This window comes from Rattus norvegicus, chromosome 18 (assembly GCF_021556685.1).
Source record: "Rattus norvegicus strain SHRSP/BbbUtx chromosome 18, alternate assembly SHRSP_T2T, whole genome shotgun sequence".
In the NCBI taxonomy this organism is placed as follows: domain Eukaryota; kingdom Metazoa; phylum Chordata; class Mammalia; order Rodentia; family Muridae; genus Rattus; species Rattus norvegicus.
The window spans coordinates 30,506,468-30,520,173 of NC_141551.1; the positions used below are offsets into that span (position 1 = coordinate 30,506,468).

The 13,706-nt window shown below is 46.5% G+C and overlaps 1 long non-coding RNA gene across 1 annotated transcript in view; it reads right to left on the reverse strand.

Annotated features, from left to right (window-relative positions):
* Nucleotides 1-2,221: 2,221 nt before the first annotated feature.
* LOC147999743 (uncharacterized) overlaps nt 2,222-13,706 on the reverse strand; it is a 36,042-nt gene continuing 24,557 nt past the window's right edge. The window contains exons 3-4 of the long non-coding RNA XR_015642905.1: nt 6,558-6,669; nt 2,222-2,473 (exon numbers count right to left, since the gene is read on the reverse strand). This is a non-coding gene — a long non-coding RNA (uncharacterized LOC147999743). The remainder of the gene's footprint in view (nt 2,474-6,557; nt 6,670-13,706) is intronic.

A 13,706-nucleotide genomic window follows, 5' to 3' on the forward strand; every position in this document is an offset into this window, starting at 1 on the left:
AAGGGGGAGCACTCATTCATTGCTGGTGGGAGCACTACCACCATAGAGATTAGGCAGTTCCTCGGGAATCTGGAAATAAATTTACGTAAGATCTTGAGCATGTACCCAAGAGACTCCACATCTTTTTTTTTTTCTTCTTTCTTTTTTTTTTTCTTTCTTTTTTTTTTTTCTTTTTCTTTTTTTCGGAGCTGGGGACCGTACCCAGGGCCTTGCGCTTGCTAGGCAAGCACTCTACCACTGAGCTAAATCCCCAACCCCGAGACTCCACATCTTACTACAGAAATATTTTTTCATCCATGTTCATTACTGATCTGCTCATCAGAGCCAGAATTGGAAGTAGCCTAGGTGACGGATGAATGAACACTGGAAATGTGGTACTTTGACACAATGGCCATAAAGAAAAAGACCATCATGGAATTTGCAGATGAACGAATGGAGCTAGAAACAGTCAGCCTGAGTGAGGAAACCTAGACCCAGGAAGACAAATATTGCATGTTTTTCTTATATGTGGGTGTTAGCTTTTTAAGCCTTAGATATATGTGTTTCAATTAGAAAAGCTACAGAGGATAAGTAGCTGGTAAGAGACCAGTGGAGAAGAGGGAATCTTCCAAGGAAGATGAATTTATTTTTTTTTAAATATTTATTTATTTATTCCATGTATGTGAGTACACTGCAGCTGTCCTCAGACACACCAGAAGAGGGCATCAGATCCCATTACAGATGGTTGTGAGCCACCATGTGGTTGCTGGGATTTGAACTCAGGACCTCTGGAAGAGCAGTCAGTGCTCTTAACCGCTGAGCCACCTCTCCAGCCCCCAGAAGATGAATTTAAATATAGAGTTATGGAGAGATAAAGGGGAAACGGATAAGAGGGTTATTAAGGAGGGGGATGGGAGAGAAGGGTTAAATAGGGAACTTGGGGAGAGACAACTACCACAAATGGCTTTGTGAAAAACCATATGGAAGCCTACTACTGTAGAAGCTTCTTAAAATATATGGATGTATGAAAGGAATTTAAATGGTGTCACCATCTAGTGGAGGAAACAACACCCCAACTAGATGCCTCATGATCTCGAGTAAGACCCTCTGTGCCAGGAATGGGCTACATGGGTCAAAAGATCCCAATGACGCCTTCACATATCAAAGGCTAAGCTATTTACTCTCCACAAGCTGATAGTGAGGGCCTGTTGCTGAAGAAACTACTTCGCTTGCTATGCTACCAAACATGGAGAAATTGAGCTGGTGTCCAATGAGAGGTTTCTCCTTCCGGTCTAGTGTTAATGGTACTGGCACATACTTGTGGACACTCCTGGAAGAGAAAGAATCATCAAAATCTTCCCCTAATCCCAGAATTCTCAGGAGGCAGAGGCAACGGGATCTTTATGAGTTCGAGGCCAGCCTGGTTCACATAGTGAGTTCCAGGACAGCCAGGGGCTACACAGAGAAACCTTGTCTCAAAAAACAAAAACAAACCCACCTTTAAAAAAAAAAAAAAACAAAAAACCCAACATCCTCCCCTCAAGGCTCAGAGATCTATGCAGAAGAGGAAGCTGAGAGATCGTTAGAGCCAGAGGTGGTGGATGACCCTGAGGGAGCAGAGTCACCCAGACCCAACAGGACTGCTGCACACATGAACTCGTAGAGGCTCTGACAGCATGCTTTAGACCAGCACGGTTCAAACTGGACAAAATCCCGGCACAAAGGAGGTGAAGTAAACACAGAATCCCACCCCTACCCAAGAAGCTATTGGCAAATGATACCTGCTGGAAAGGGAAAATCTGCTTTTTTTCCATTGGAGAGACACTAGATATATCAACCACACCCAGGGAAGGCCCCATGTCCAGGAGTGGTTTGCCAACCCAAGACAGACTCCACGGTTTTTGTGTGTGTGGACTTTTTGTTTGGGTCTTATTTTGCCTTATAGGCTTTTTGCTGTTAGTTTTCTTTTCTTTTCTTTCTTTTTTCTTCTCTTCCTTTTTTTTTTTTTTTTTTTTTTTGAGAGAGAGTTCATGCGTATGAAGTTGGTCGATAGAGAGATGGGAAGGACCTGGGAGGAATTGGAGGAGTTGAGAGAATGTGCTAAAAAATCTTGTATGAAAAACTTAAGTAATAATAAAAAGAGAAACATACATCTTTAAGTCAGGCATGGTGTTACATAGCCTAGGCTACATAAAACTGTCTTGTCTCACAAACCAACACACAGAAACCAAAAACATATGACTATCTTAATAAGCAAATTCTATTTCCTAACTGTCTTTACTGCTAATACACAGAAAGTCTATAGAATGGAAATTCTGTAGAAAAGCTAATTATTTGAAGCATCAACCAGTCGTACAGATCTCTCATTACTTCAGACACTTGATGTTCATATTATCTGGAGTTTCTGTCCAGCTCGGCATCCGTCTGGACAGAGCACTTCTTTCCTCCTCGCATGTCTGGAAGATCTGGGCTGTGCAATGAGACAGTGTTAGCCCTGTATGTCGAAGAAGAAAAACAGTATGTAATACTGAGTTCAAAATAACCATGCATCCGTTTTTATATAAATTCACCTTAGTGTTTAAGTGATCATAATTCAAATACATAAGACACAGAAATAAGATAGAACTACAATGCTGAGCTCCATTTAAGAGGTATACAGAATCCTGAGGAGGGTTCAGAAACCAGAAAAACAAAAACAGATGGTAGAGGTGGCTTCCTCTCTATATAAGCAAATCTCTGGCTGATTTGGAGAGGTACTGACATGGAAGCCTTTTCTCCTTTTTTTTCCCCCTGACATTCATTGAGTTTAGACTCAAATGCTTTTGAGAAAACCACAGTAATATAAAGGAAATAAGTAGCCCATTTTTGTGGGACTCAGGGGAGGACTATGTGACTCACACAGGGAGTGAGACACCTTGGAACTTGCTAAATACAGCATTCATGTTGGCACCTAAGACTACTCCCAAGTCACTGATCCTTAAAGCTGGGAAAGTGCTTGAATCTTGTGACTCCATTCCTTCAGGACACGAATATAATACTGTTAGCACGGTAGGCACTGGCCTAGCTCATTGAGGAAACATCTTTTAATTTTTTTTTTAAATGCCCTTAAGCTCCAGTATAAAATAACAGCCAAAGCAGGTGCTGATACCAGTATGTAAGACCAAGGGACAAGAAGCCTAGTCCCGGGTTGGGGATTTAGCTCAGCGGTAGAGCGCTTGCCTAGGAAGCGGAAGGTTCGGTCCTCAGCTCCGGAAAAAAAAGAAGAAAAAAAAAAAAAAAAAAAAAAAAGAAGCCTAGTCCCAGCATGCTGGGGCTCCTCCTCTCTGAGGCACAGCACACCTCATATATCATAGATAGAGCACTGACTGACTCAGTCTGTCCCCTTAGAATGAATTTGCTGGAATGACTGTAACAAAATACACTAGGCTGGATTGGTTAAATAGCAAAAAAATATTTCACTACAGTTCTGGCAGCTAGAAGTCTGAGATCAGGATGTTGGCAGAGTTGGTTTCCTATGAGACCTGTGTTCTGCCTTGTAGACAGCCACTTTTTTTGCCTGTGTTCCCCTGAAGCCCCTTCTCAAAGATTCTTACTGATTCCCTTGCCTGTAATATAATTTAACTCCTGATACATTGTTTCCTAGCGAGGGATACCAGGGCCCAGGAGATGGCTCAGTGGGTAACAGCGATTGCTAAGTACTTTTGACAACCTGTGTTTGATCCCCTGGACCAAAGTATCAGTAGATGATGAGAATCAACTTCGACAAGTTGTCCTCTGCCCTCAGGAGCACACTGTGAAACACAACCTCACAAAACAGGATAAACAAACAAAGATTTTTTTTTAAAAAAATTGAAACTATAATTACTCTAGATGTCAGAATTTCAACAAATTTTGAGGGAACACAATGTAGGTCATATGCATGCCCGTTTTCCACATAGAGAAACTGAGGCTTCAAAAAAGTAGATGATTCCTAACACACTTCAGGAGTTTGAGGTTAGTATAAGCAAACAGCTTGTGCTTCAGAGCTCTAAGTCTGCTGGTCTCTGAGTGTGTCCAAGGCATCATTCCCCTGACCTCTGCTCAGATCCAGCACTCCAGCCTCTAGTGCTCTGGGAATTGGCAGCGATCTCCGGGAGCACCCTGGGGAGTTCAGAGACATTGGCAGTGTGATTTTCCACTGGACTGGAGGGGATGAACTTGAACACAGTCCACTTGGAAAGTGTGGTCTGCACAAACAGGCTTGGGGAATGTTCTTGAGGGGTGAGGATACTGAGGTTTTGAACTCATAATTGTTCTGCCTCTGGCTCTTAGGATACAGGATCCATGACTATCAGAGCTCTCAGATACCAGCCCAAGGCACAACTACAAGTGTGTGCGGCCGGATTATAAGCCAGGTCTGTTTCTCTTCCAGCCTTGATAAGTTCACCTAGTCTTCTGGTCCCTTCCTTGTAGCCCCTCCATTCTCCGGAGCTGGAGAAGAGACCCTGGGTCTTTGCGAAGGCTGGGCTGGGCCTCTTCCCACACTTGGTCAGCCCTGGTTGTGCCTCACTCCTGGAGGAAATGCATAAGGGAAATGAACACTGAGGTTCTCCAAGGCTGGTCCAGGAGCCAAACAGATCAAACGGCGTGCGGTGCCGGCGCAGGGCTGAATGTCCCAGGCTGTCTTTGCCCGAGTCCAGGAGCGGAAGCCATGACAGCTAAGGGGATTTGTGGAAATTCCTTCGTGCATTGTTACTGAGCAAAGGAAGTGGTTTAGAGTTGAGCTCTCAGTTTCTGCCCTGGGGAACCAAGGCCAGTTTCCGATCTTGGAACTTTTTTTTGGTGGGAAATTGAAGGGAGTGTTTTAGGTCCTCAGTGGAGAGGGAGCCCCCAGATAACCCCACCCCCTTTCTAGAGGCTTAGGAGGCAAAGGGTCCTGCGAGCCAGACAAAATAGCTTTAGAATCTTTTCCTTTTCTTTCTCCTTTCACTTCGGAACGGGTGGCTCCGAGCCGAGTCAAAGGAACAGAAACAATTTTTTTTTTCCAGGTCTGCTGGTATTTGCTTCTCGCAGATTAGAGAATTGAGTTGCATTTTTCAGTCCGGGCTTGCCCTCTGGACAGGACCTCTTCACACTTGGTCTGTGGGGTTCTATCACAGCCTCCGTTCCACACTGGAGAGATTACTGGGCCTGTGTCTCTGCCATGTCTCTCCAGGTCTTGCCAACCGATGAGTCACTTCTCAGTCGACTCAGGAGGTCATAATTAACTGGCCAAGTACAACTGCATCTGTACATGTATCTACATAGGGATCTGCCCACCTGTACATGTGTGTGTCTGTACTTGTGTGAATTGGTGGCTGCCTTCCTTCCCGTTGCTGTCTCGGGACTCCTGTCTATAGTGCCACTGTATTTCGTCGGAGTCCCCAGCATGACCTGGGAAGAAGGGGGAGGCTGGCTTTTCTGAGGCCAGCTTAAGTTCCCATGGAAGCCGTTGCTCTGAGCCAGACTCGAGGCTGTACCAGGCTGCTCCACTCAGGCCCTGCCAGGAAAGCCTCTTTTGAGGTGGGACATAAATCTTGCACGGAAGGAGAGAACTGTAGGCCCACAAGGTCATTTCTGGTTTCTCCCCCACCTCTGCTTAGCAAGCAAGCCAGGATCTATCAGCCGACTCAACAAAGCAAATCGGGACACCTCCTCATGATGATCTGGGCAGGGAACATCCCGCCCATCCCCACTGAGGTCTTTCTCTCTTCTTCTCCTGCTTGCCTTCTCTTTATTTTGTGCATGAGAGCAATCTTCTATCACTCCTCCCTGATAATCTCAGTATATCCGGTTCAGCTAAGCCTGAAGTGGGAGGATTTGACAAGCTTCGGCCCAAAGGACCACAGTCTTTCCCTCGCCAACTCCACCCCTGGGTTCTCAGAATGGCCGGGGCAGATCCTACTCTATCGCAGCCCTACACCCGGGCTGGACCCAGGCAGTGGGCTAGAGCTTCAAATGCCTCCAGAAATGGAACTCGGGCCGTGATAAGCCACGCTTAATTCTATTTGAAAGAATTATGTCAAAGTTTAGAAAGTTTGGGGGGGGGCATGTTTTATAGCGGTCTATAAGATTTCTGGGAAAAACACAGACTCTCAATATATAAAATATGAAATTTTCAAAGTCAACATTCCTAATGCCCAAGTACACTTTAGGACTATGAAAACTTCACGCACAGGGATATGTTGTTGGGAAATAAATCCTACTTGTAAGAGGGCATTTTATGGTCTATTTTTATTTCCACATGAGGTTTATTTTTGCCCTGATGTTTTATTATAATTTCTTCCTACAGTAGGTAAAGTGCTTGGGAAGTTCATTTAAACTACCCTGACTCTCTCCGTGTGTGTGTGTGTGTGTGTGTGTGTGTGTGTGTGTGTGTGTGTGTGTGTTAATATTTGTTTAAGCTTTTACTGAGCTTGTTAAGCCACTGTGCAGAAATGCAGCCGAAAAGCCCTTTTTCCTTTGGTGGTGCCTGCCCATTAATACTAGGTGGTGACAACAAGATTCGCACACACTTCAGATGGGGGATTATTCTGGGTTTTCAAGGAAATTTGAGCCACCTGTTTCAGAAACCTCTTGCTGACTTAGTGGGATGAGGAAGCCTGAGTCCCCACTCAGCTAGCTGCCACTCAGGATTCCAGCTCCTTGGGCTCCTTCCGGGCTGGCAGGGCCCTGCAGGCAGAAGCAATTTGCAGCATTAGCGGAGAGCAGAGCTCTGAGTTACCCCGACCCCACCCCCAACCCCGGAGCTTGTGGCTTGGCCTCAGCCTGAGCCAGTCAGGCAGCTGCCTTCTATCTGCACGAAGGGAACTTTCCAGATCCACAGCAGGCTGGCTTCCCCTGGGTTTGGGCTGCCCAGTCTGAGCTGTTTATCATGGACAGCAGACCGACGTCGGATCACCTTTAAGGAAGTGAGTTGAGAGAGCCAATTGTGTGGCCTACGTGTCGGGGAGCCACACTGCCCACAAAATTTGGCCAAGGGGAAAAATAGAAAGTTAACATTTTCCAGCAGGCTGGGAAGGTGACTGAGTATTTCTGGAGCTCGGGATTCTGGAAACGCGGTCCTTGTAGGCGTGAGGCATAAAAGGGGGTAATGGTAGGGATACTATTGGATCTTTATAAGGCTCAGAGGAGGCTGGATAAACCAGGGAGGGGCCTCCCCTGGCCCATACCCCAAGTTCTCCTCACTGACAAGGAAGCTCATCAAACCTAATTCCAGGAATCACTAGGCTCGTCCTGCTCTGCCTGGAAAGATGCTTGCTGCCGATGGACTCAAGGCTTTCAAAGTGTGGTCCAGCCATCCAGCACCAGCATCTCCTGGGAGCTAGTTCCGAATACAAACACATCTTCTCAGGCCTCAAGGCAGACCTGTGGGATCAGCAGCTCTAGATGGCAGCCCAGCAGGAGGTCCTTAAGAAAGTCACAGGCTTGGTGGCCTCTAAGAAGTAGCCCAGCCAGAGGGGAAATCACTCACTGGGGAAATCGAGGTCCAGAATAGAAAGGTAGGGAAAGTAACTCATCACCAGTTGTTTGTGGCAGAACTCAGACATAGATGCATTCTGTCAAGCTGGTTCCTGCCTCTTCTAGTTCAGAAGACCATGATCTTAGCATCTTACTAGGTGCCACTCTTTTTTTTTTTTTTAAGATTTATTTATTTCATGTATGTGGGTACATTGTCACTGTCTTCAGACACCAGAAGAGGGCATTGGATCCCATGACAGATGGTTGTGAGTCACCATGTGGTTGCTGGGATTTGAACTCAGGACCTCTGGAAGAGCAGTCAATACTCGTAACCACTGAGCCATCTCCAGCCCCCCAGGTGCCACTCTTGATATGGCTCTCTTGTCCCCTTACTCTCCTGCAGTGCCTGGGCTCTAGTGTCCTCGCATGAGGCACGCTGAGCACCCGGATGCAGGCTTTCTGCTCAGTTGTGACTCACACGATGATTGCCCTCAGCTGTGAGAAGAGTCTCGATCCCTAACAAGCTGTAGTAGCCAGGCTCTGGCTTCTTGCCACCTTGTTCCCCTCTAAGCCAGGGCTTCATATCACCTCTGCTGGGCAGCAATGCACTCTGGTCCAAGTGACAATGTGGAGTGATCCAGAGAGAAGGGCTTCTGATGGAGTGGCACTTGCACAGCTCCAGTCTAAGATGACGCAAGCCCCGTCAGATTCCTCCCCTGCCATTTTAGAACTGGGAAACTCAAAGTTGAAGATCATTGGCAATGAGAAACAACAACGTCATTGATGGTGAATGCTTGTTTGGGATTTCCTAACATAGACTGGGCCTAAGTCATCCCAAGGAGGAAACTGACAGGGAGAAGCAGGAATCCCAAGTAATGCTCTCCCCTCCCCTACGCCTTGTCCCCTGCCCTACACCTTGTTCTGTCCTGATGTCTGATTTCATGAGCTTCCCGTCCTCAGCGTTTGTTTTAGGGTTTCTATTGCTGTGATAAAATCACACTATCAAAAGCAAGTTGGAGAAAAAAAGAGTTTAGTTTGTCTTACACCTTGTGGTTCATTATCTAGGGAAGTCAGGGAGGGAATGCAAGGTAGGAACCTGGAAGTAGGAATTATGCAGAGGCCATGGAGAAGGACTGCTATCTGTCTTGGTCTGTCAGCTTTCTTACAGCAACAAGCACTATCTTATCTGCCCAGTGGTAGCATTGTCCAGTGAACTGGACAATCAATCACCAATCGAGAAAAATCCAAAGGCCAATCCGGTGGGATCGTTTGTTTTTGTTTTGTTTGTCTGTTTGTCTGTTTTTCCCTCAGGTGAGGCTCTCTGTCTTCCCAAATGACTCCAGCCTGTGTCAAGTTGAGAGAAAATCAGCCAGCACAGGGACTTTTCCCATAAAGGGCAGATCGTAAATAGTTTAGGCTTGCCAGCCCTGTGGTCTCGCCTGAGACTACTCAGGGCAGCCTTCTCAGAAGAGAAGGAGCCAAGACAATACAGAGAGACATGGGTACAACTTTGTAACAGTAAAACTCTACACCCCAAACAAGTGGCTGTCTTTCCAGTCAAGATTTACCAACTTCTATGCTAGACTAAAACTTTTAGTGCATAGTCTCTTATAAGGAGGCAGTAATGAAAGTTTTGGTTACTTTAAAAACCCAGTTATGGGGTTGGGGATTTAGCTCAGTGGTAGAGCACTTGCCTAGCAAGCGCAAGGCCCTGGGTTCAGTCCCTAGCTCCAAAAAAAAGAAAAAAGAAAAAAGAAAAAAACAAAACAAAACAAAACAGTTATATGAGTGTATTTTTGTTTTAATCCCAGGTGTGGGATATGGGCCAGTTTCAGTTTGTCCACAGCAGTTAACTGTGAGCGTTTCATGCTCTGGGGGTGAGGGGTGGAGGGTGCTATTGTATGATTTTTGTCAGCTGCAGATAGTTTAATTTTGGGAACCTGTGGAGGGCAGCGGCAGCAGCTGCTTCTCCTCCTCTTCCTCCTCCTCCTCCTGCTGCCTTTGCTATTGGTGAACTGATGAACTCATGGGTATTCTGAAGACCAAGATTAGATTTGCCCCAAGGAACCCTACAACTCTAAAAAAAAGTAACTATGGTGGTTTGAATATGCTCAGCCCTGGGAGTGGCACTATTTGGAGGTGTGGCCTTGTTGGAGGCAGTGTGTCACTGTGGGGATGGGCTTTGATGCTCTGCTCAGTGTGGAAGAGTCAGACTTCTGTTTGCCTTCTGAACAAGATGTAGGACTCTCAGCTCCTCCAGCACGGCACGCCTGCCTAGATGCTGCCATGCTCCTGCCTTGATGATAATGGACTGAACCTTTGAACCTGTAAGTCAGCACCAATTAAATGTTGTGCTCTATCCGGTTAATCTTAGGGGTCACTCTCAAGGGGACCCCAGCGTGCTGTGTCTGTAACGGTGAATCTGTGAGGTAGGTAGATTGCCCTCCTGTGTTCGACAGGGTTCTCTAGAGACATGGAACAAGCTTCACGAATACACAAAGGGGATTTATCAAATTAGCTTACTGGGTACATACTGGTTGCCCACGTACTGGAGGTGCTGAGAATCCAGCAGCTTCTGAGTCCGAGAGGCTGGACCTCAGTAGTCCCAATCATCTGTTGAAGGCCTGGATTGTCCTGGAAAGCCACGCTAGTCTTTAGTCCATGATAGAAAGCTGGATTCGCTGCTGGCAGTGAATGGTAGTAGCAGCAGTAGCAGCAACAGAATAGATGTAATTATCAGCAGGTGGTTAAGGCAAGCAGGCAAAAGGTAACCGATTTCCCCTCACACCTTATATCTGTGTTGCTGTTGGAAGGTGCTTCTCTTACTAGGGGAGTCTTCCTTTCTCAGTTAATCATTCCAGGAAATACCCTCATAGACCCACCCAGAGGTGTGTATTTTAGTTGGTTCTAGGTCAACCAAGTTGACAACCAAGATCAACCATCACACCTCCCCATTGTGGTTGAGTCTTGTCTAGTCACTCAAAGGCTTAGCAAGGATGGCTAAAAGGGGACTCCGCCTGCCTACCTGCTGATCTAGGACACTGATCTTTTCTGGCCTTCAGATTTTTGCTAAAACATTAACTCTTGCAGGGGCTGGAGGTTGCTGGTCTTTGGTTCTCCTGGTCCTCAACCTTTCAGATCCATATTGACACACTATGGTGGTCCTCCTGGGTATCTAGCTGCCAACTGCAGCTCTGGGATTCTCAGCTTCCATAATCATGTAAGACGATTTCTTATATAAGTGATGATGGTTTCAATGAGATGAGCCCCCATAGGCTCATATATTTGCACGCTTAGTCCCCAGTTGGTGAGGGGTCAGGGAATGATCAGGAGGTGTGGTCTTGTTGGAGGAAGTATGTCACTAGGGGTGGGTTTTGAGGTTTCAAAAGTCCCTGCCAGATTCAGTGTCTCTTTCTGTCTCTCTACCTGCTGCCCAGATGCAAAGCTCTCATTACTGCTCCAGCGCCATGCCTGTCTGCATCCTGTCATGATGATGATGGACTAATCCTTTAAAACTGTAAGCAAGCCCCCAATTAAATGCTTTTTTCTATAAGACTTGCCTTGGCCGTGGTATCTCCTCATAGCAATAGAACAGGAGTTAAGTAAGACCTATGCATATGTGTGCATACATGTGCAAACATGTAGAATATGCACATGTGTGTGTATGTGTGTGTGCTTCTGTGGAGAACCTTGAGATCATAGCATTTACCCATCCTGTCCACACCCCTCCATTTCTGCTGTCATGCCTGCTCCAGCCCACTGATTTCTGTCATTCACATATTCTGTGATTCCTCACTGATCTTTCCAGTGGGTTGAATTGTGCATTTCCTCAAAGGATCCGTCCTACTGCTCACCACCCCCAGTAACTGCAAATGTCACCTTCTGTGGAATGCTTGTCTTTAGAGACATGATTAAGGCAAGACTCAGAGGATGGGATCATCACCCACACATAAGTGGACAGGCCCTAAAACCTGTACAGAGAGACAAGAAACACAGGCGTCCAGGGGAGAAGGCCAGATGTTGCTGCCTTATAAAGAGGGCCCAGGACCACTGGGGATGTGACCCTGCACACACCCAGAGGCCAGACTTCTGCCATCCAGAGCTGGGAGAAGGATGAGCCCATGGTGTTTGTAAGTTCCATGTTTGTGGTAGTTTGTCGTGGAGACCCTAAAGGATGGCTCGATGCCTCCCTCTCACTTGGTTCATGACGGTCAGTCAGTGCCTCTTCTCCCTGAAGTCTGGAGGATATCTCAAAGGTTACCACACCGACTCTCACTTCTGCTACAGAATCTCATTGGCCCCTTCACATTCGGAATAAGCCGAAAACCTTTCCCATCGCCTGTGGAGCCCTGCCCACATCTCATGGGTGCAGACGCTTCGTCAGAACACACCAAGCTCTCTCACACCTCAGGTCTTTGCAATATCTGATCCCTCTGTGTGAGACACTCTTCCTGGGGATCTTATGAGCGGTGCCTTCTGTTGTCCGTTAGGTTTTAGTTCACACCCATTCCTGAGTCCTTTCATTTATTCAACAGCCGAATGAAACACTGAACTGTTCCAAGCAACTGTCACAGGTCAAGTTCAACAACCAATGTCAGGTTTCCTTTTTTTTTTAAATGTATTTTTTAAAAAATCAGGTAATTCTTTGAATGGAGTGAAATCCAACAGGTGAGGTAGGTATTGGGTAGAAATCAGTGTTGGTTTCTCTTTTTGCTCCCAACAGCAGTTAGACTGTTAGGCTCTTCCCATAGCCAGGGCAGGAAGTAAGGTCAGAGAGGTACGGAGCAGTGAGGGACCCAATTATTCCTAGGGATTATGCCAGCTACAAGTGAGCAGCACCCAACACACATCTTCCTCCAAGGACAGCAGCACATTCTTGAGATGGTGACTGAATGTGGCGTGTGGCCGCTCTGGTCCATGCTCCATCAAGCATCTTCAAGGACGCCAACACCTCAAGTTTTAGTCATTTCATTCCAAGTCTTTTCCTTGTCTCCCTGGTCCTAGGGATGGTTTCCTACTTCCTGAAGTTACTGCTTGTGCGGAAAATTAGGGTGTCTTTACCCTTCGGTTACACAGCTAATGTTCACACCACATCAGGTCTTTGGATCTAGCTCTTGCTGTTGATGGACAGGCCTGGCTCCTGGCTCCTGTGTAGACTGTGGCTGGCTCAGCCTCCTCCTGTGCCTGTCAGCTTTTCTCCCTGGAACTCCCAAAAATGAACTTCTTATGCATTCCCCTGAGAACAGAAGCCGTTTGTTTGCTTGATCGTTTTAAACACAGAGTCCTACTATATCCCTGGCTGTCCTAAAATTCTCTGTGTAGACCAAGCTGGGTTCACACTCATTGAAATCCTCCTGCCTCTGCCTCCTGAGTGCTGGGATTAAAGGTGTGTGTGCCGCCGAGTCTGGCCTTCTTTTGTTTTGTTTTTAAGTTAAATAGTCCTCTGAGAAACCACCAAATGTGGGCAACAACAACCAACCAAGCTGTGATAACAAGAGCTTACCTTCTTAGTACTGAGCAAACTTCCAGGCTCTCAAGAGGGAGTTGCTTCATGTAGAGGTGCTATTCTTCTCTCCCAGTTCTCAGATGAGGAAACTGAGGCACAGGGTGACTTACTCAAGATCTCACAGATAATGGGTGTCAGGGCCAGTGTGTGAATCCAGGAACCTTGTTCCAATTCTGCCTCCCTGTGCTGCTAATGTGAGCCTAAGAGAGCAGCACTAGATGAGGAAACCTTTTCTTTGTTTCTTTCCCCTTTGCCCTCTCTCCTGCCTACTCTCTTCTACATTTGACTTGAATCAAAGGACCACAACCTTTCTACCCTCCCACGAACCCCATGGTTTTCCTCCCCAGGAACAACTACCTGGAAGTTTTTGAGTCCTCTCTTCTTTCTTTTTATAATTATTTTTTTTTTCTGCAACAGGCTTTCTCTCTATAGCTCGGGCTATCCAGGAACTCACTCTGTAGACCAGGCTAGCCCAAGTGCTAAGATCAAAAGCACTTACCACCACCACTCTCGGCTTAAGTTTATTTTATTAATTGGTGTATATAAGTGTTTTGCCCACATGTATTTCTATCTGCGTACCACATGCACGCCTGGTTTTTGAGAAGGTGGTGAGCCTCCATGTGGGTGCTGGGATTCAAACCCTGGGTCTCTGCAAGAACAAGTGCTCTTAAATCACTGAGACAACTCTCCAGCCCTAAGCTCTCTCTTCTTGATTAGCTCTGTATGTCATGGCTGATTGCTG